Source organism: Ostrea edulis, chromosome 6, assembly GCF_947568905.1.
Source record: "Ostrea edulis chromosome 6, xbOstEdul1.1, whole genome shotgun sequence".
Classification (NCBI taxonomy): domain Eukaryota; kingdom Metazoa; phylum Mollusca; class Bivalvia; order Ostreida; family Ostreidae; genus Ostrea; species Ostrea edulis.
This window is the reverse complement of record NC_079169.1, coordinates 15,820,330-15,841,028: the sequence shown is the minus strand read 5'-3', so window position 1 is coordinate 15,841,028 and position 20,699 is coordinate 15,820,330. Positions and strand designations below refer to the sequence as shown.

The following is a 20,699-nucleotide window of genomic DNA, read 5'->3' as shown; positions in this document are numbered from 1 at the left end:
TAAAGTACCACATGCTTGTAATCATTACCAAATATGGAGATCGTCAAGGTTAAAGGTTGCATTGGCTATTCCGTGTAAAGTAATGAATGGGTCGTGTGATATTTTAGTACTTAAATCTAGTTTATATATTTAAAAAATGCATAGAAATATAAACAATAAAAGGTACATGTAGCAATCATTGCAGAAAAAAATTGTATAAGACGGGTTATGAGTTATTTCTGCAGTACTTGCTACTTTCATCACCTGATAAAACAACAAAGAAAGCATTTTATTGTTTAAATAGTACTTGTGTGGTTATCTATGTCTCTTGTGTACAAGTGTTGTAATTTAGATGAGGAATTAGATAGTTGATTTATCAGATCAAATCAGTGTTTCATTAGTCCTGCAGAATGTATTTCAGGATAATAGTTTCTTTATTACATGTACAGCACTGCAAAATTAGTAATGTATTAATAATGTGTACCAGGATCAATGTTGTAAAACAAACAATTATAATCTACAGAGAGAGAGAGAAAGAGAGAGATCGAGAGAAAGAGAGATTATAAACTTGTTAATGAGAACAGCTATAGTATGCAAACTGCACTAAAAATAAATTTAGATATCAAAAGAAAAAGAAGGCAGCTCCATATGGGATGTGGCCTTGGAGTTCAACAACCCTCCTCTCCCTGCATATGTATTACATCTATTGATGTGTGTTGCATATGCCAGTGTTGGATGCAATTTTAAGCCGAGAAATACATGCTGAGTTGGAACATAAAAAGTGTTAAACTATTAACCTCATATCAAAAGTATAGATTTTTCTCTACTCTCCACAAATTCATCCAGAAAAAAATTGTGTACACTGCAAGGAGAAGATGCAAGTGGAATTTGATTATACTGGAGATTGTTTTTATTGTAGCATATGGATTTTTTCCCTGAAATTTCTTGGAAACATTTGTGAAGGAATTTGATGGTTACATGCTTCACTCCTCTGTTGTATTTGTTTGGGTTTGTACACGATTTTCTGTAGCTTCTTCTTTTTCTCATTGCCACCTTGTGTATACAATTGCATGCAAGTGTGAAATCATAACTGTAATGGATAAAATTGATGTGATTTATTTAAAAATCTTGCTAACATGGATGTATAGTGTGCTTTCAAGGGAAATTACTCCTGGTATGATGCTGAAGTGTAATTTTCTTCAAAGTGGGGAAATATCAGAGTCACTGTACAGATTTTATTCTGTGATCTGTAAATGAGTCAGTTTTATGTGCTAGATAATTAATTTCTAAAGATACTTGCCATCTGTGTAGTTTAAATGTTTTGAGGTGTAAGATAAAAAGGATTTTAACCCTTATGCTTGAAATAACCTGGCACACAGATTTTGAATCAATTTTCATTTAACATAAACATTAACAGTTTCTTCCTGTTGGGAGTGCAGTAGCTGACAGAAATTATCTTGTTTGTAAATCTTTGCAGTATTCTTAGATACTTTTTTCTCTCTTTCTCTCTTTCAACTTTCTCACAAATGAAAGTGAATACGATACATGTATACCCGTGTCTTTTTCTTCATTTACCTTTCATACAGATTGGTGATCGTATTTCAGAATATTTTCACAAGTGAAGACAATATTTTCTCCCATGCCAGTTAGCTCTTAAACATTGGTTAATTAGTGGTCAGTTTAAAGTATTGCTGGTTAATGAACCAACGGCCTTCACAGCCATAAGTGGATTGTACTAAGGATTTCAACTATAAAACTGTAAAATGAAGGAAATGATATTAATTAGAATACCAAATCGGCCCTTGCCGGCCCCATTCTTCTACCTGTATGCACATAATTCATTTGCAGTTTAATGTAATTCACATAGATAGGTATGGATTTATAGTTCTCTGTGCACTGCCAGGTAAACACAGCGATAAGGTGTGTTCTTTTGTTAAATTCCATTCTTGTCTTGCAGGTAGGAAGGATTTAAATGACCACATTATGAAAGAGCAACGCAATGTACAGCATGCGGGCAGCTACAAAGGCCGGGATTGATTTTTAACTATTTACAATCTTTCTTGCGTCCACTCAAAAAAGGGAAGAGAGGGGGAAAAATTGGTATTTCGCTTCATCCCGTTCAAGGAAAGACCTCATTCTCACTGGAAATGGTGTTATGGTATAGATATTTTTAGACTGACTAATGACAAGTGTGTGTGTCACAGTGTATAGGTAAAAAAAAAAAAAAAAATCGGGAGATAATCGTAGGAAGTTGTAGGAAATCAGATTCAATGAGAGGGATTGGAGTTTGTTTTTAGTGAATGTGCACCCAGGTGTATCACATACTATAAACAGTGCTGGCTACGTCATCCCTCTTAAAAACTTCAACTGTTCACTTTAATTGTAGATATGTGTGTAAGTGGCATGTGCTGTGAACAGTGAATTAAGAGAACTGGACAGGCCGTTTTTACAGAACTATGTAACAGAAGACGTAGTGTTTACACATCATAGCCGTACAATACAAACTGTGGATTTATTGACAACCTGTATGCAAGTGACACAGTGAGCGACCCCACAACATGCTTCAGTGCAATTCATATGCAATTGCCTTTCATTGATGAAATAAGCAAATCAATCAAAGAGGAAGGGGGCCTGCCTTAGAGATAAGCCTTTCAGTATGACAGAGCAGAGAAGCAGATAGGGAAAAGAGTGGTCACTTCATTCCATAATGACCAACAGGGGCAAGAAAAATCGGACACCACTGTCCTTAATGGTTTATTTGGACAGAAGGATGTGGGCATTTTTCACCAGTCACTTTCACAGGTAATTACAAAAAAATCAGTTAAAAAGAGGCAGGTTTAAAACATTTATATGGCATTGTACTCTAGCCATTTAACTTTCTGAATTTTTTTTAAGGCTATTGAGATAGAAAATATAAATGAGATTATATTGAAGGACTAATGCATTAGCAATGGAAGTTAAATATAGATTTTTTTTTGGATTTAAAGTCAGGTGTGTGTATATGCAGCGCACTATAAGCTATTTAGGTCACCCCTTATCTTGCATATATATACACCTACTAGTGCTGCAATGTACAGGGGGCACTGAACAGGAAATTTATCATTCAACTCGGATAAAAAGAATTGCAATCAATTAGTGGAAAATGCTGTAAATGGATTTGAGTCCCTTTTCCCTGATAGATAGGAGATTTAAATTTGTTTTTTCCATGCTCAAATATTTGAGTTTTCAATTTATTTTTTTTATGTTGTCATGATGATGCAAGTTACATTCATTTGAAAAAAAAAAAATGGCAGGAAAAAAGTGTATCGAGGAAACACAACATTTAGTGCTGCTCCACTGTGCCTCTGGTGTGCAGTATAAAACTAGGGGGGAAAAATCAATAAGACATCTTCACATAGTAGCCTCCTGCTTTCTGAACATTGATTAAATAAAAACTGGAAAATCTATTATCTCAATGTAATTTGACATGCAACAAGGTGTTTCAGTAGGGACTGCCGTTTGACACTTGTACTTATTCTCGATATTGAATTACAAAACATCAGGGTCATAGTATTTGTAGTATAGTCCTTTTTGTTGAGAAATATACATTTTCACACAGGTTTTTACATTGAGAAAAAAAAAAGGAAAAAGAAAAAACCACAAAACCCACAACAGTCAAATTTGTGTTGTACACTTCTACAGGGTTGCATGTTCGTGCACATATTTGCCATGATGTCAATTTGTGAATTGGCCATTTAGGATCATTACTCTATATATTTGATAGGCATTTAAATTACCCCCGACAAAGAGTTGTTAAAAAACCAATATTTATTGCCTCTTTGGTATCTCTGTTACAGTAGATTTCTTTTGTCAAAAACAAAACATAAATTTGAATGGAGTGAAAACTGATTTAACCTTTGCATCTCTTCTGATGGAGAAATGTTGGTGTACATGTATATAGTTTGAAGTGCATATATATTGGACAGGAAAAAACAACTTATGCAGTTTTACGTGAATTGAGTGGGAGAGATGTGTGCATTGATCGCTTGACTGATCACGACTGAAAAGCCACCCCAGTTAATTGCTTGTTGCGTACATTAAAATTTTTGTTCTATATGAGTGCAGCAAAATATTTATCTAGAGATGAAAACATTTCTTTTGAATTTCTTGGCTTGAATTCAATGTAATCTCTTGGGGCCATGGACGGGATTCCCATGCACATAAACTTGCAGTCATTGGCTGTGTGACCAAATATAGTCACTGGCCATGTCAATTTCCTTTCACTGACAGTATATAGGTCACGAGTTTGCATAATTGCACCTTTTACAAAGAGGCTCTTAAGAGATTATAGGAAGATAATTGTTAAAGCCCAATGATGCACAAGACATGTTTGAATAATGGTATGTTTTTCGTCAGATCAAATTCTCTGCACAGCTTCATTCATAGATGCTTCTGATAGTTACAGAGGGGTGTGTGTTTCAAACAATTCCATTGGGTTTTTGCAGAGTAATGAAGTGAAACCTACGTGCCATATAATCTATGCCAATTGAAAAAGAAGAGACTCTTTAAAAATACATGTTTCTTCTCTGTTATCTTAAATAATTGAGGTTGTTTTGCTGGGGATGTGCAATGTAAATTGGGTTGTGTTTTGCTCTCGTTCTTGGACTCACTTTTATAGAAATCTACTACATATATCCTTCTACTATTGTATATCATTACATCTCCAAGACTTGATTTTAGCTCTATATTCAAATGAATTACAAAAATTTATTTATCGGCTACATATCAGTATAGCTTGTTCTGAGATTAAATTGGTAGCTGAGAGAACAAGTGTGGATTTTGAAAAGGTCCAGATGACTTATGTTACCATGGGGGCATCCAAAGTAAAGCTCTGAGATTTGAACCATGAACTTTATGCTTGACAAACAAGGCAATGACTAATTGAGCTATTGACTTGTAGCAAGATTGCAAGAATCACAGGTCAGGGAAATGGACTTAGAGAATATTTATATCAGAAAGAATTCACGGAATGTTTTATGATAATGATGTGTGAATAATTTTAAACACTTAAGACAAACTTCAGTAAGTTTCAACAATTGTTCCCCTGATGCAGTGACTATATAAATATTACTACTATTTGTTCTAGCTAAGTGCAACATCAGTTGAGTTTCCCTCATACTCCTAGTGACTTGCTATACGCACACATGAAAAGTGAAGGGAAAATGTATTTTGTCCCTGATAATATTGGAAAATGATTGGTCCACACCAGTCCTTAACAATGTGTTATTGACACACTTCCATTCTTACCAGGGTATTTTTATTTGTTCCCCTCTGACAAGGTATGGAAGGTGGGGAAGGACTACAGGGGTTTTTTTTTGGGGGGTGGTGGGGGGGGTGGGGGGAGACACATTTTGATATGCTTCTTCTGATCTACATTTTGTGCTTTAGTGACCCTGCTTCAGGTCAGCATTTAGAAGAGTTCTTATCTCATGGCAAGTAACAACTCGTGGTCCGGATGCTTGACCACCACGGTGGTCTAGAGGTTAGAGTGTTCACGCCGCATGTGGAAAGTCGGAGTTGGAATCCCGGCCACGACAGACCTAAGTCGTTAAAACAGGTAGTGATGGTTCCATTGCCAAACGCTCGGCATCAGACCTGGTGTGAATGCCACGGGTCGTCAGAGATGACCTTAAAAACATATATCCCGTGTCACAGTAGGTGTGACACACTAAAGAACCCTCCCTGCGGAATTCTGAAGCGGAACTGAACCCACCTTATTGTAAAGCCAACACTGTTAACTCCGTAGAAATTCGTGACAGATGACGAAATGGATTTGAACATATACTCTAAGTGTCGTGGTTGACTTAATTAATTCTGGTACCTTTGTCTACTTCTCAGTATTTCTTTATAATTCTACGCTGTAGATTGATAATTTTTTTTTTTTACCTTCTTCGTGTGTGCAAATTTTTGCAGAAATCTTTTTTTTCATGAAGAGGACATGATTAGTTTCAGACTTAATAGGGTGCAAAGTTGTACATTCGAACGTTCGACCTCCCCATTGAATTTTACTTGCATTAATGGACCAATTCCATATATATGAGTCTTGGTGCAATGTGTGGCAATGATAAAGGGTCCAAAGACAGTGTTCTTGAAATTTACCAGTCCGAAGGATTTGACTAAGGATTTGACTGGTTAAAATTTCCTCGGACCGGTAAAAGTTCACAGTACATTTCATTATTTGACTGATAAAATTTTAAATGTCTGATACAGCAGAAATATATTTCAAGAACTCTGAAAGAAATAGCATCCCACCTCTGGTGTGTCCAGGGCCGGTCTGTGTTTGTGCAACTATCTATTTTGTATTGCTTATAGGAGTTATGAGATTGATCACTGTTCGTTATCTTCACCTTTCATGGAGAATCCGACAGTTAAGTAATGTGGTCATTGGGCCACTTTTACAACATTAATGAGGATTGAGGATAATATTTGTACGATGACATCATTTCGCATTCAGTTTTAGATTCCTTCCATCATTGGCACAAGGTTTGTCCAATGAGAGTCAGATCTGAAATCATTTGCTATGAGTAAATTAGGACTACATGCCTTACTCTGCATGTTTGGCCTTTAACACTTTTCGCTTATATATGTTTATTCTCCTGAAGAATAAAAGAAATTAGTTGAGTATCAGAGTTGTTGAAATATTTAGATCACTGTCAAACCAGATACATGAACCTTGACCTTGTATTGCATAGAAAGAACGAAGAAGAAAAAAGAACTGCACCAAAATGCCTTTTATTGTTTTAACAGCAATGCATCTCCCACTCATATCCAGAGAAATACGGTTAGTTTTCCAACCATCTTGGAACTCATGAACACCAAGGAAACCTTCGTAATTTTTAAGTGGTCCAAGTTCAGCATTTTTTCTTTTCTTACCAAGCTTATATCTGTAAGACTCCAAAGTGTGATGGTCCCGCCAAAGTGCGATCATCTGCACGAAACTCCAATGGTGTAACACGCCAAAGTGCGATGGTCTGATACGCCAAAGTGCGATGGTGTGACACGCCGACATCCATTGGATTGTAAACGACACAGTGTTTTGGTATAGACTGAACCAACTGTGTGTTGTTTCACCAAAATATCCGTGCAAAATCTATGCACAAAAAATAAGAATAAGAACTTATTTTATTACCATTTAGTTGTCGTGTTTTTAAACACAATTTTCTACGCGAAATCGTATAGACTGTTTTGTATTATAGCATACCCCCAGGAATTTAATACGTGTACGTCAAAGTAATAAATGATCATGAATTAAAGAATGTCTGGGCGAAGTAGAGAGTTCGACAACGAATGTACTTTGCCGTTCTCACTATCCTCAACAGTGTAAACCTTGCTGTAACTGTCGTACGTGTTGCATTTCTTTGGTTTTATTTTGAAAGACGTTAAGAATGACGTCACAATGACGTGACCTCAGAAACGTTACTGAACTCCGCACCATCGGTCTTTGGTGTGACCATCGCACTTTGGCGCAGACCATCGCACTTTGGCGTGACCATCACACTTTAGAGCGACCATCACACTTTGGAGCGACCATCGCACTTTAGTCTTACATATTTCCTAAATCTTTCATCATAAATTTATTATAATTGATCACAAATATTCCTTTGAACAGGGGCTTTTGGACCAATGTCACTGTGGAAAGGTCAAGGTCACTCAGAACATATACCTTCTATATGAAAAAAACTTTCATTTCAACAATATTTCAAATTGGAACAAAGTATCTTGGGGTCATTTTTGAAAGGTCAAGGTCACTCTAAACATTTTTAAAATACCTTGTATATGAAAGAAACCTTCATTTCAACAGAAAATGACCATAGTCTTTCAAGATCAATTTGGAAAGGTCAAGGTCACTCAGAACATATACTTTACATGAGGAAAACTTTCCTTATTTCAACAGTTTTTGAACAGGTATTGATCATATATCACAAATAAGTAATAGACAAATAGATTTCAAACAAAGGTCACTCTAGGTCATTTTTGTAAAGGTCAAAGTCAGTCAATGTATATCTTATATATGAAAAAAGACTTAATTTCAACAGGTATTGATCATTGTGCAACTTATATGAAAAAGTCCATTGGTCAGATGCAGTTTGGGGAGTATTTATCAGTATTACTGATGTTCTTGTTCTTGATGCTAATGAATGGGGTAATTTTAATTTCCTTTCCTTTTTATCACGTTTGGTTTTTTGTGATGGATTAATTAGTTGACCTATTGTGATACTTTATTAACATTTCAGTTATTTTTTAACCTTACTTCTGAAACACTACATTAGGTGAAAGCTCTCTGCTATTTAGATTATCAGTAAACTTTTCACATTTTTTCTTACTTTTTCTCAAGATTCATGGGGCCAATTTCAACTAAACCCAAACTTAGCACAAAGCAGATCCTTAAATGAACTTCCATACCTCCTTCCAAGGAGAAATAATAAGTGAATAGTAAAAAAAAGGGGGGAGGGGGTAAAAATATTCTGAAAGCCACTGTACCAGAAAGGCTGAAATTGCATGAAAGCTTTTTCATACAATGAAGTTAAACAATAGTTATTAAGATATTTACCAATAAAGATGAATAATCACACAATATGACAAATAAGCCCAAGTCAGGACCACAGCGGTGCGTAAGGTTTCTGACATTTTCTTTTAAAACTATTTTTTCATCTCAATATGAAGAGTTCTTGTATGGTTTCTTAAATAAGTTTCATTTTTATATTGTAGTAATATTACTATATTTTGTATATCGACCTGTGTTGTTCATTGTTTACTGATCACCTGACTAGTAGCATTGAATTTGCAAGGTTCCAGGGTTCGATACCAGATTGTTCCAAAGATTTTTCTTTCCTTCTTTGCTATATTTTCACAACTAATACATGCATATAAGAGCTGACTTTACATGCAACAACCAGAAACTGTCAAAATGTGCCAACTCTAAAATTGGCCTGGTAGATAAGGGAAAAATGAGATAGTCCAAGAATGCAAGTGATTAATTTTACGTTTGTTTTATGTCCGGTCAAGAATTTTTCACTCATATTTAAATAATTGTACATGAAATATCACAAAAAAATTTATATTGTGAGAAACATCATGTGTATGTATATATGTATTTATCCTTCAAGTTTTACAATGGAAAATATGAAGGAAAATTCTTTAAAAATCTTGTTTTGAGCAACCACAAGGCTGTGATTTGTCTAATTAATCATCATGCAAACATCATGCAGTGCAAATTCAAGATTTTTCAAAGGATAGACCCTCCCAGAACCTCAATAAGGGTTGAAAGTTTTAAAATTTGGAATATGTGGGGAAAATTCTTTGACAATCATCTTCTCATGAACCATAAAACTACAGTATGCAAATTAATACACAAGCATTGTTGTAGAGTGTAAATTGAAGTTTATATACACCACAACACCCTGGGGAAATGCAACTGCTCTGAGGGGAGGGATTTGGCCCATAGACTTTTTGTTTGAATGCATATAAAGGTCCTTTCAATTGTTCTTTGATATCAAATAGCTGATGTATATTTTCATGTACCTGCAAGTAATCTATGTGACTTTTTCTTCAACTTCAATAATTTACCTTGAGGAAAAGAAGGAAATGCATGTCTAAATATTGCACCAGATGAAACATTTTTTCGGGTGAGACCAGGAGTAATAAACCTTTGTGATCTGTAATAATTAAAGAGTTACTCCATAATATGTTCATACGGGTGAGCAGTGTTGCCCACTGACCTCATTTTTTCCCCACATACGATTATTGGGCGTGGATCATTGAAATAATTTCGATACAGTGAAATTTTCTCTTCATGAACTTTCATTGATCATTTTAAGAAACTTCATACATTGCACATTGAAGAGTATACTCCAAATAATGTTCTTGGGGTGAGATTCATTGGAAATTTTCATAAACTTTAAAGGTGGTATTTATTTTGGTCAATATGAAAAATATAGGGATGCTAAAACTGACATTATTCATTATTCTCACGAAAGAAAGATGGAAATTTATTTGCTCATAGACTGATTATTGCCCTTGGATATAGTACTGTATAGTAATCTATAAAGCTTGCAATGAAGTTATTTTTATTTATTTGAATGGTTTCTTTTAATATGTTATAACCCCAGTAAACAAAGATTAATTTCTCAAATGATTTTATGGTCTACAAAAACTTCATACACTTATTTTAAATGGCCCCCCAAAAAAAAAAGGTCGGTATTCCATATTCCATGACCTCTTTATACAGTAACTTTAAAAGGGTATGTTATTCTTAATTTTAAAAAGTATTTCTGAGCAGTGTATAGAGAGTCTTAGCTCTGACTACATTTTGATGGTGGGGAAAAATGCTTTTGGCAGATTGTTAAAAAAATCTCATCCAGAAGAGCAAATACATATATGTATATACAGCAAATAGTTCCATCACTGAGTAAACTTTCATAATTTGTGCTACATAATTTTCATTGGGAAATATCTTTTGTTTGAAATTTTTTATCCTAAAGTCATTTTTACTGTATTTGTCATGAATTTTAAAGCATGCGTGATTTATTGCTTATTGTCTTGGCGTAAGGATTTTCTATATAACCATCGAAACTAAAGCATCAACTTGCAGTCAATACGTTTTATATTTAAAGCTGGCAGGAAAGAATTTTAAGATAATGAGACTTTAATCTGCGGAAATATTTTGTTTATGGTCAAATGTTAAAAAGTTGTTTTATCTTGGCCTTAGATAATTTGATAAACAATTACTGTTTTGGATTATGTAGTGATTACTTGTTTATAGTGCTGCTTGTCAGAATAGGTCACTATGACCTGAAATAAATCTCAGAGCTTTAAGAAAATTAATCTTCACTTTATATCTAGATGTGTTCATGGTGCTCTGATGTACAGATGATTTTAAAACGAAATGCTTTGTGAATGTTGTGCAGCCTTTTAGCTATATAGTGATACTCTTCAGTTCTGTGATACACAGAGGAAAAGTATGTTACATATGTCAGCATGCAATATACTTTATCTAACACTGGTGGAAAACTTAAAAACCCTGATCTGTAGAATGTTTAGCTGGAATGATTACCGAGGAATGTTGTGGTGCACATCTGCACTCATGGTATACATCACAAAGGCCTGGGGCAGCCTCGAAATTATTAACTGGGATTTACAAAGCCTATGATTTATTTATACAATTCAGGTTCATTATGACATTTAACTGGTGTGCATTTATTTCCTTTTCACTGAAAATTTGATAGTAGAAGCTCACCCAACTCTTTAATATTGACGTAAATTGAAATTTGTATATGACAAAGCATATGCAAATTTCAGTTGGAATGTGTACAGGGCTCAGACCTACTGGTATTCACTTTTTGATTAGCAATTTAGGATACTTTTTACAACAAAATGCCTGTATAATTTGTAAGCTGCTTTGTTTAAAAATATCAAAATATATGTATATACAGACAGCGCCGATGAATCTTTATTATCGGTGTACATGTGAATAAATGCAGTCCCTATAAATGTAGTAAGTAATTGTATTGTACAATGTGTGTTGTTAATATACGAGAAGGTCAGACCTATTATATTATGTACATATTAAGGCTTACCAAACATTTTGATTTTTTTTTTCATCTATAGCGAGATGACTCTTCTAGGTTTATATGGACATGCGTGACACTCCTCATGTAGAAACTTGTTTTTATATTTCTGTTAACATGTATGCCATAAGATGCATATCTTCAGCAATAAAGATTATACTAATTGTATATATAATTTTTATGATATTTCAGGTACAATTCACTTGCATCTTATTGTTTCTACAAAAAAACTAGAGGTATTATTACCAGGGCTGTTTTAGGGTTCAGATATGTACAGAAGATTGTATATATGGACACTGCAAATTTTAAGGTTCAAAAGATCCAATACGTGAGATGAGCTAATTAGTATACAGATATATGTAATATTGCTGATTACAACAAGACACAATTTCAACCTATTTCAAAAATCATACAAGAACTCTTCATATCGAGGAGATCAAAATGTAGTTTTAGAAAAAGTGTCATGTATAACCGTACAATAATTTCCCAATACATACATGTAATAATTCCTAAAAAATTTATCATGAACATTACCAGGGACCTATATACTTAAAGTATATAGTATATAGGTCCCTGACATTATACACAGAGCTTATTGACATGATTGTCAAAATTATTGTTTTGTTCATTTGCACTTTTATTTTTTAACATTTTTTTTTTTTTTTACCAAAATCGTGTACAACCTCAAGGTTATTGATAGATTAAAAAAATAATTGTACTGTTAGTATAGACTGAAAATCTGAACTGGAGCCTTCAATTTAACATATGTATGCATCAGTGGTGGTTTTCTACAGTGTTAGAACATGTGGTGTTAAGAGTACTGGTCAGTCCTTTGCTATATAGCTTGTACAATTTCACAGTTTTTAGGTGTCAACTTGATCTGGACACAAGCAGTGGTAGGTCTTTTGTGCTAGTTTTTGCAGGCCAGTTCTATTGTTCACCTGAACAATGGATGCATTCCCAGGATTTACAATGATTATGTAATAACTGCTTGACCAATACCAAAGCTTGTGTCACACATTCTTCTTTGCATTTTATCTCACTGAGGCCCTCCACGGGGAGTTTTTGAAAAATAGTTTTGATTTCTTTCAAACCATTTCTTGAATTTCAAAATTGTTGTTAAATTTCTTTGATGAATTATAAATCAGTGCTCTCACATGGATGTTTAGTGTTTTTACCTTAATGTAATTGTTTGATAATTATTTTTTTTAAATACGTACCTGGATTTGATTTTTCTCACTTTCTATTACTGTTTGAGCCTCTAGGCTAGTTCAAGAACTGTTTTTCTTCAATGCAACTCAGTAACAGTTTGACTTTCTCTTCCTACCTGCATGGGAGTATGTGATGGACATCATAAGCAATTTCAACAGGAACTGCTTCCTGATGACTTTTTAGTCTACCAATGAAATTTTAAAGGGCTAATCGAATATAGTGCTTTAGAAGACATTCAGTATTGTGAATTACACACAGAAGTATCAGGAGTTCCCTTTTTATGTACAGGTATTGTAAGTGAAAATGTAATTGTTTTCCTCTCTCTCTCTCTCTCTCTCTCTCTCTCTCTCTCAGTGAAATTGAAATGTGCAAGACACAGCAGTTTGTTTGGAGGGGTGTGGGTGTTTTTTTGGGGGGGGGGGGGTTAAAATCAAGTTTAGGATTTTTCTTTTCATATCAAGTTTGGGATTTTATGGGCAGTAAATGGACTTGGTCATTTTGGTCATATATATGAGGATGTTTGTGAAAAAAATATTCTGCAATATATTGAATTGAATTGAAGAGGAACTGGGCAGATGACAAAATATACTGATGCACTTAGACACCTTGTAGTATATCTGCACAAAGTTTAGATATGATTAAACTGTTTAGTGTTTCTATTGCATATTTTATTTAATTAGTTTTTCAACTTATCTAGAGAGCATTGATTTCACATGAAAATATTTTATTGTTCATTATGTACATACAAAAAGTTTAGAAGCAATTAAGTTATGTTTTTAAAAAAGCATTCTGACCATTACTTCTTTGAATTATGATACTCAATTTATGTCCAATATTGTATATTAGTGTATTACTATAATTTTGATTGTTAAATGATTTCCCATCAAATGAAATCTGATATAAAATATGTAAATGTGTACATTTGTAATGATGAAATTAATATATATTAACAGGAAAGTTAATTCTGAAATTATTTTTCTTAAATGTCCACACCTGATTGAAAAATTTCATTGAATTATAAATCTGTAAAATATTTGAACTTTGGCTCCAATAGTATTTCATGTGTTTGGCAGATGATATTCTGGAGAGCTTTGGGTTTTCATTTTTATTGTACTATGTTTCTGAATCACTGCACACAAAAAAAAGTCGGGGAAATTCAAATCTGCATGAAAACAATAGATTATACATAGCATCATTTCATGTGACGTGAAAGGTTTCTGAATTCAACATTATGTAGTGTGAAATTAAAAAGTTCAGAATGTGAAATCTCCCCCTCATGTCTCTCCAGGCTAGCTCAATTCTGTATGTGAAATCTCCCCGTCATGTCTCTCCAGGCTAGCTCAATTCTGTATGTGAAATCTCCCCGTCATGTCTCTCCAGGCTAGCTCAATTCTGTATGTGAAATCTCCCCGTCACATCTCTCCAGGCTAGCTCAATTCTGTATGTGAAATCTCCCCGTCACGTCTCTCCAGGCTAGCTCAATTCTGTATGTGAAATCTCCCCGTCACGTCTCTCCAGGCTAGCTCAATTCTGTATGTGAAATCTCCCCGTCACGTCTCTCCAGGCTAGCTCAATTCTGTATGTGAAATCTCCCCGTCACGTCTCTCCAGGCTAGCTCAATTCTGTAGCTCCCTGGGTTTCAAACCAGCTCTGTAGACTCTCCTGGCATGAATAGTCTCTCAACTGGAAACCATATAATTTAAATTATTTAACATGTCAAAAAATGAATGAAGAAATTGGCACAGTTGTTAAATAATTTAAAAGAATAAAATCCAAAATGATCACATAATAAAAAGCAGGGACTGATTGTTGATTATTGTGTGATCATTTTGGATTTTATTCTTTTAAATTTTATATGTATATAATCCAGAAATACGTAAGAATAGAAAAATCTACACAAGTAGTATAATAATAAAAATATCACAAAGCCAATAGATTATAATACCTTTTGACAATACACACACAGATAGATACAGATATATATATATATATATATATTTTATCAGCATAGTGAACAAATTGAATGTTCTCGAAATTTATGTCTTGCTAATAAAGCGGACTGGGCAACTTGTCTCATGAAATATGAATGTTTTACAGTATCTCAAAATAGACCTTATCCATATAATGACCTTTTAACACTCTGTATTTTCTTAAATTAAACTTGCAAGACATTCTAACTGACCAACACATATGGAGAACAGAATTGACAACTGTATTATGGAACCACAAGAATGCTATATTCTACATACAGTGCAACTGACAGATGTTTAATAATATCAAACTGACAAGAATTAACATGACAATTTTCCTCTACCTTTCATTTAATATAAATTTTCTGTATTTCAATGTGCTGTTATAGAGAAACCCATTTTCCTGTCATTTGATTAGACTGCATTAATATTGTGACTGTGTTGTCATGTTACTGAAACCTGGGGCTTAACTTTCACTGTAAAAGTGGTTATTTACGCGTGGGGGAAATTTACACTATTTAAGCGGTCACATAATAAGCACATAATTTTCCCCCACGTGAATAGTTATAAATATTTGACATTATACTATATATCATATTTAGTTACCGCATATTTTTACCCCACGCGTAATGTGGGATGTGGAAAAATGCGTATTTAACCCCAAACGTAAATAACCACTGTTACAGTATATGTAATGTAAGAAAACTGGTTAAATTATATCGATGAGGGGAGGGGGGGGGGGGGCATTCAGGTCAGGTATTTAGGTATGTGGCAACTAACTGACCCCCAAACAAAGGTAGGGTCAGGTGTTTCCTTTCTGCCATTGGTAAATTAAAAGAATTTTGCAGGTGTTCAGGTATTTGGTGCATGTATTCATAGTGCAGTAAAGAAACTGAAGTTTAGACCAATTCAACTTAATTGATAGATTATCATCCCCGTCCGCCCCTCAAAAATTGGCCCGCCCCGAATTTGTCTATTTTGCGAAACTTGCACTTTCTGGAATATTTTCATATCCGACTCCGGTATTTACACTTTTTGTTTACATTTCCGGTATAGCAACGTGAAAAGCCATGTGACGTTAATAGATCTATATGGTTTTCTTAATTTCTCGCGTTCTTACAGACGTAAATCTTGAAGAAGTTAGGTATATTTATGTTATTTCCTTTAATTAAAGCCTAACCTGGAATTAGTCTATGAAAATAGCATAGATTAATATCCATCTGCCATTAAATGATGCGGATCTGTTGAAATAAAAACTCGTTTGTCTTTAATATTTTTCTCAGAAAATAAAAATTAAAAAATAAAATCCTCCCACCTGCCCCCTACTTTTTGCTGACCCTGGATGATAATCTACTAATTACTTTGAATTGGCCTTACAATCAGAAAACGTGTATCACAAGGGTTGATTTCAAATAGGAAATATACAAGATGGACTTGTACAATTCATTACGCTACCCAGTCTATACAGAGTTATATGTGGCAGAGTTTGACATGACTATCAAGGGTGAAAAATTTATCTGAATTAGATAAATCTAAGCAATGTGAAAACTATAGCTAAATATATAGAATTGATACATTTTTACTCATTACTTGTAATATTAATATCATTATGTGACGATTAGTGGGCATTTCAGTCTTTTAAACTTGAGAAAGTAATTTTTCAATGCACAGTGTAACATATAATCCTGAGTTGGGAGTTGTAAACTATCATGTCATTTAGAAATAAATTTCATATTTGAAAGTACTTCGTTAAGGGTATGAACTTTGACGCTTCACATTGGTGTACTTCACAAAACGCTTTATATTTTCCCCATACATGGGATAGTTTTGTGTGTGTAATGAGTGAAATCTTGAAAATTGAAGAATATTTCTTCTTTTAAAAGTTTCATGTGTCATCATATTCTTGTAAGAGTCATAATTCACCAGTATTTTCCATATTGCATCGTTGTCCATCCTTAGTGTTACAAATATTTAATTGTGTTTCATTCTCAATTTCTAATTACAAAAAAAAAATCAATGCATGTTTCATAAATGTTCATAAAACTGTAAAGTTACCAGCTCGCTAGATTTAGATAGAGGCTAGATTTAGATAGAGACGGGCAGTAGTCTCTGTGAAGATGGCCTGTCGTTCCCACCTGTCCGATACACAGGGTTTTAGCCCCTAGCGACTGGACACTTAAACTTGCAAGGGCAATGAATAACAAGCTCTGATGAAGTCAAATTTGAAATGCATAAACAAACTTACAATAGGTAACATGCCTACAATCACTCTAGAAAAATATATAATATCACAAGTGACTATTTTAAAAAACCGTGATAGCCAACCTTTTGTCATCCTTCCCTGTAGATTCCTGCCATTGCTCTTGTGGAATGCGTAGAATAAAGCCTCTTTTAGACAGAATTGCGAAATTTTAAGTCACGAAAAGTCATCTTTTTCAATATGTACCACAAATTCACAAACAGAAAACGATGTGAAAGATTCTTGATTTACAGTGAGAACAGTTCTAGTAGGAGAATCACATGGTACAATAAACACTTGTAATAACTAATGGGAACCGGAGCATTATAGAACTTTTTAAAGTGATGCTTGGAAAACAAAACTGGAGATGTAAACCAGTGTCTTTATGAAGAAAATGGAGATGACATTTGCTTTTTCACCTGTCTTTTTTTTTATTTTTGTAATTTTTTGCCATGTTAATTATGTTAATTGTGAATATATTTAGTCCTAGCTCATAGTTTTAATTTTAAAACAATTTTCAAAGGTGTTGTTGAGAAAGTTCAAAAACCATGGTTTAGTATTACTATTTCAGTAGTATTTCATTGATAATTCTCAAAACAATTTGTGTGCAGGCTCAACTGAATGACCTTTCCTTTTTACAAGTAAGTAGGTGTATCTCCTGTAAATTAACTTTTATGTGCATGGGATATTTTTTTAAGAGAAAGCTTATGGGGTGGGGGTGTATCCTAAGCTTTATAACTTATTTAAAAACACAACACATTTATCAAACAAATCAATGTGTAAAAAAAAAAGTCATTCATGAAGCGATTAACACAGAGAAGTAACCTTGGACAGGCCCTTATGTTTTTCCAAAGGTTTACTGTACATCGACACCAATATTGGTGCAAGAGTGAACGTGGTAAACATATATTTACATAGGGTTTAAATTGTAAGAACTGCATTTAAATGTCCACTCCTGATGCCCAGCAGGGAACAGTGGTCAAGGAAAAATAAATATTCCCCATACAGGGTGCTCATTGATTTAAATGTGTGGTTATATTGAATATAATGGAGCTTTGCTCTACAGGTGCACAGAGATTAATTTAAGTAGATTTTTGGCTGTTATACAATATGGACAAAGCTTATAATAAGGCAGGGATACTTTGTCTACTAACAATTTATTTCATGTTGTTCTTTCTGGAAGAGTAAATAATTGGTCACATATACATACATGTACGTCAATATTCTGTGTTAATTAATTTAAAATCATATTCTGTTCTAAAATGGGAAAGACAAATTAGATGTTATGTAAATAGTACAATCTTAAAATGCCACACGTGACATCATGGATCTCCCTGAAGAAACTACCTGAACAACATGATAGGGAGTTCAAAGAAAGGCAACTCATCAAAGATAACATTTTATCAGTCATGCTCTACCATGGAAAAGTTCCATGATGTCACTTAATTGCTTCACAGTTTCTTCAAATGTTAATTACAAATTACCCAAGACAATTAGCAAAATACTTGTACTCCTCCTTTTCTCTTAGACAATCTATTACATTTGGAAAAATCAACAACTGAGCTATTTATACATTATATACTTATTATACATGTATGCACATGTATGTATATATAATTATAGAAAATGTTATTATGCGCAATTATTTGCATTATATATTATTATATCAACGTTTAAAGTGGCATATAGGCCCGACGGGCCGGGTGTTTATTGATTTGTATATTGTGATGAAATTGGATGTATGAATATATGTACACATGCCACTTTAATAAATAAAATTACTTACTTACTTACAGTTTAAATGGTAACTAACTCAACATGTAACTGAGTACCCATATCTGTTTACTGAATGGAAATTTTATAGTTCTCTAGGAAATGGTATAGAAAGTCCTAGAAAACTTGCAAAAAGTACCGTGTAATTGTTCAAATCTGGTCATTTAAGCAGTTGTGATTTTTTAAAAATGGTGTTGGGGTATTTTATTTAGAAGGAATAAGACGCACACCTAAGAAATCTGATATTGATGAAAAATGGAGGATATGTATAACAGTATTTTGAAATTAAAAACTTTCAAATTTACTTTATCTAGCCAAAGAATGCAGTTTTAGCAGAAATAATCTGAAAAAAAGCAAAAGCCCTGCTGGACTGTGATTTGCAGATCAATAGTTGACATGTTAACCAACTGAACTACCCAGCTAGGCAATCAAATTTAAAAGGAATATACAAATATTGCTGATATCTATATTTTCATTCATGTTTTAAAAGTCGGCCATTATGACGATGTAGTACACCTCCTTAAATTATTTACAAAATATTCCATTCATAAACATCATTCACAAACTCAATGGTACCATTGAATCTGTCTGAAACAGGGGTGCACATCCCTCTTAAATGTGTGTATAATCACAGAGCCAAATGCCATGTTAATGTATTACATGACCAAGGTATCAAACGGTTTAGAAATAAAAGAGTTTGGTGGCTGCCAGACCTTAGAAATAGCATACTTAGGTGTCGCCCAGTCCTGTGTTGGCCATCTTACAACACAGGCTGAAACTCAATGTAAGAAGCTACTGTAACATAACTCTGAAGAAAATTCATGGCTTCAAATGTGCAAAACAATTTAATACAGTATATTTTATGATGGCAACTTGATTAAATGTCAATTAAACATGTGCAGTACGGCTGACGTGCCGTATGTAACGGCTGACTCTGTTATCTCACAGTGAGAGGAGGGAAGACATGGTCTGTATTAACAATAACCAATAAAAATATTGGGATATTTCACAGGCACAAACTGATGCATTCAGAAATTATTGATTATCAATATTGATTCATTTCTCCTCCTGATTTCACACGACATAGTACTACAGTATGAAAATCGGTGAATTTCAATTTATCCAAATGAATATGTTATTGGGATTGCTATAAAATATTTACAAGATCCTGTTTACAAGGATATGCAACATTATAAGCCCTTCTCTCAAAAATATACCAATTAATGTTTATCATGCAAAGGACACCCTTCAAGATGTTTGTGAATCCAAAGACAGAAAAATTTAGTATCCTCTAAATTTCAGTTTCATCTAGGGCCCTGGATTATTTGGATGCACAAAGGTTGGCATTCTCATTAAGAATTAATGCCCTGCAGTGAAGGTAATTCAAGATTCTGAAGATATCATGTTTTGTTTGAATGAGAAATCTACAGCCTTTCATGTGTCTCCTATCTTGTGAACAATCAGAACACTTATGTCGATTTTTCCATATTTAGACCAAGGTCAAATTGGTCATGCCCAGTGGAGCTGCAACAGATTGACCAGAAGAGTATATTATCTGGTGCATGGTTACACCTTGGACATGTCAAGAAATCTGTCTTCAAAACATTGATAGTCAAATTTTAACACAAAAGGGAATTGAAAGCATTTTGTAGTGTTTACCAAAAGAAGTAAAAGTGATGAACATTTGTTTAACTATAGAATCATACATTTAAAAACCAATGACAACATTTTGTTGGCTTTTTTTTTTTATTCAGACCACCACAAAAGAAATTGTTAAAAGAATTAATTCAATCACTGGTATACAATGTTCATAGTCTTCAAAAATGATTGATAAATATGTTAATGATATTTGGTGTATCTAAATTGATCAAATGATGTTCTGGACTGTTAATAAACTGAAAGAAACCACTGGGACTAATT

General features: G+C 33.8%; 1 protein-coding gene and 1 long non-coding RNA gene across 15 annotated transcripts in view; one reads left to right on the top strand and one right to left on the bottom strand.

Annotated features, from left to right (window-relative positions):
• LOC125647644 (zinc finger protein 27-like) overlaps nucleotides 1-20,699 on the top strand; it is an 82,180-nt gene that overhangs the window by 53,272 nt on the left and 8,209 nt on the right. For 7 of the 14 annotated variants that reach the window (XM_056141685.1, XM_056141679.1, XM_056141678.1 and 4 more), the window contains 2 exons: nucleotides 1,937-2,137; nucleotides 2,366-2,781. The gene's annotated coding sequence lies outside the window, so the exon portion shown is untranslated. Of the gene's footprint in view, nucleotides 1-590; nucleotides 988-1,936; nucleotides 2,782-20,699 lie in introns of those variants that run through there. The other 7 variants (XM_056141687.1, XM_056141689.1, XM_056141677.1 and 4 more) reach the window with 5 other exon arrangements.
• LOC130047157 (uncharacterized) lies at nucleotides 13,888-17,224 on the bottom strand. Its single transcript, XR_008796204.1, has 2 exons — nucleotides 17,093-17,224; nucleotides 13,888-14,480 (listed from the first exon to the last, which is right to left on the bottom strand). It is a non-coding gene; the product is annotated as an uncharacterized LOC130047157 (long non-coding RNA).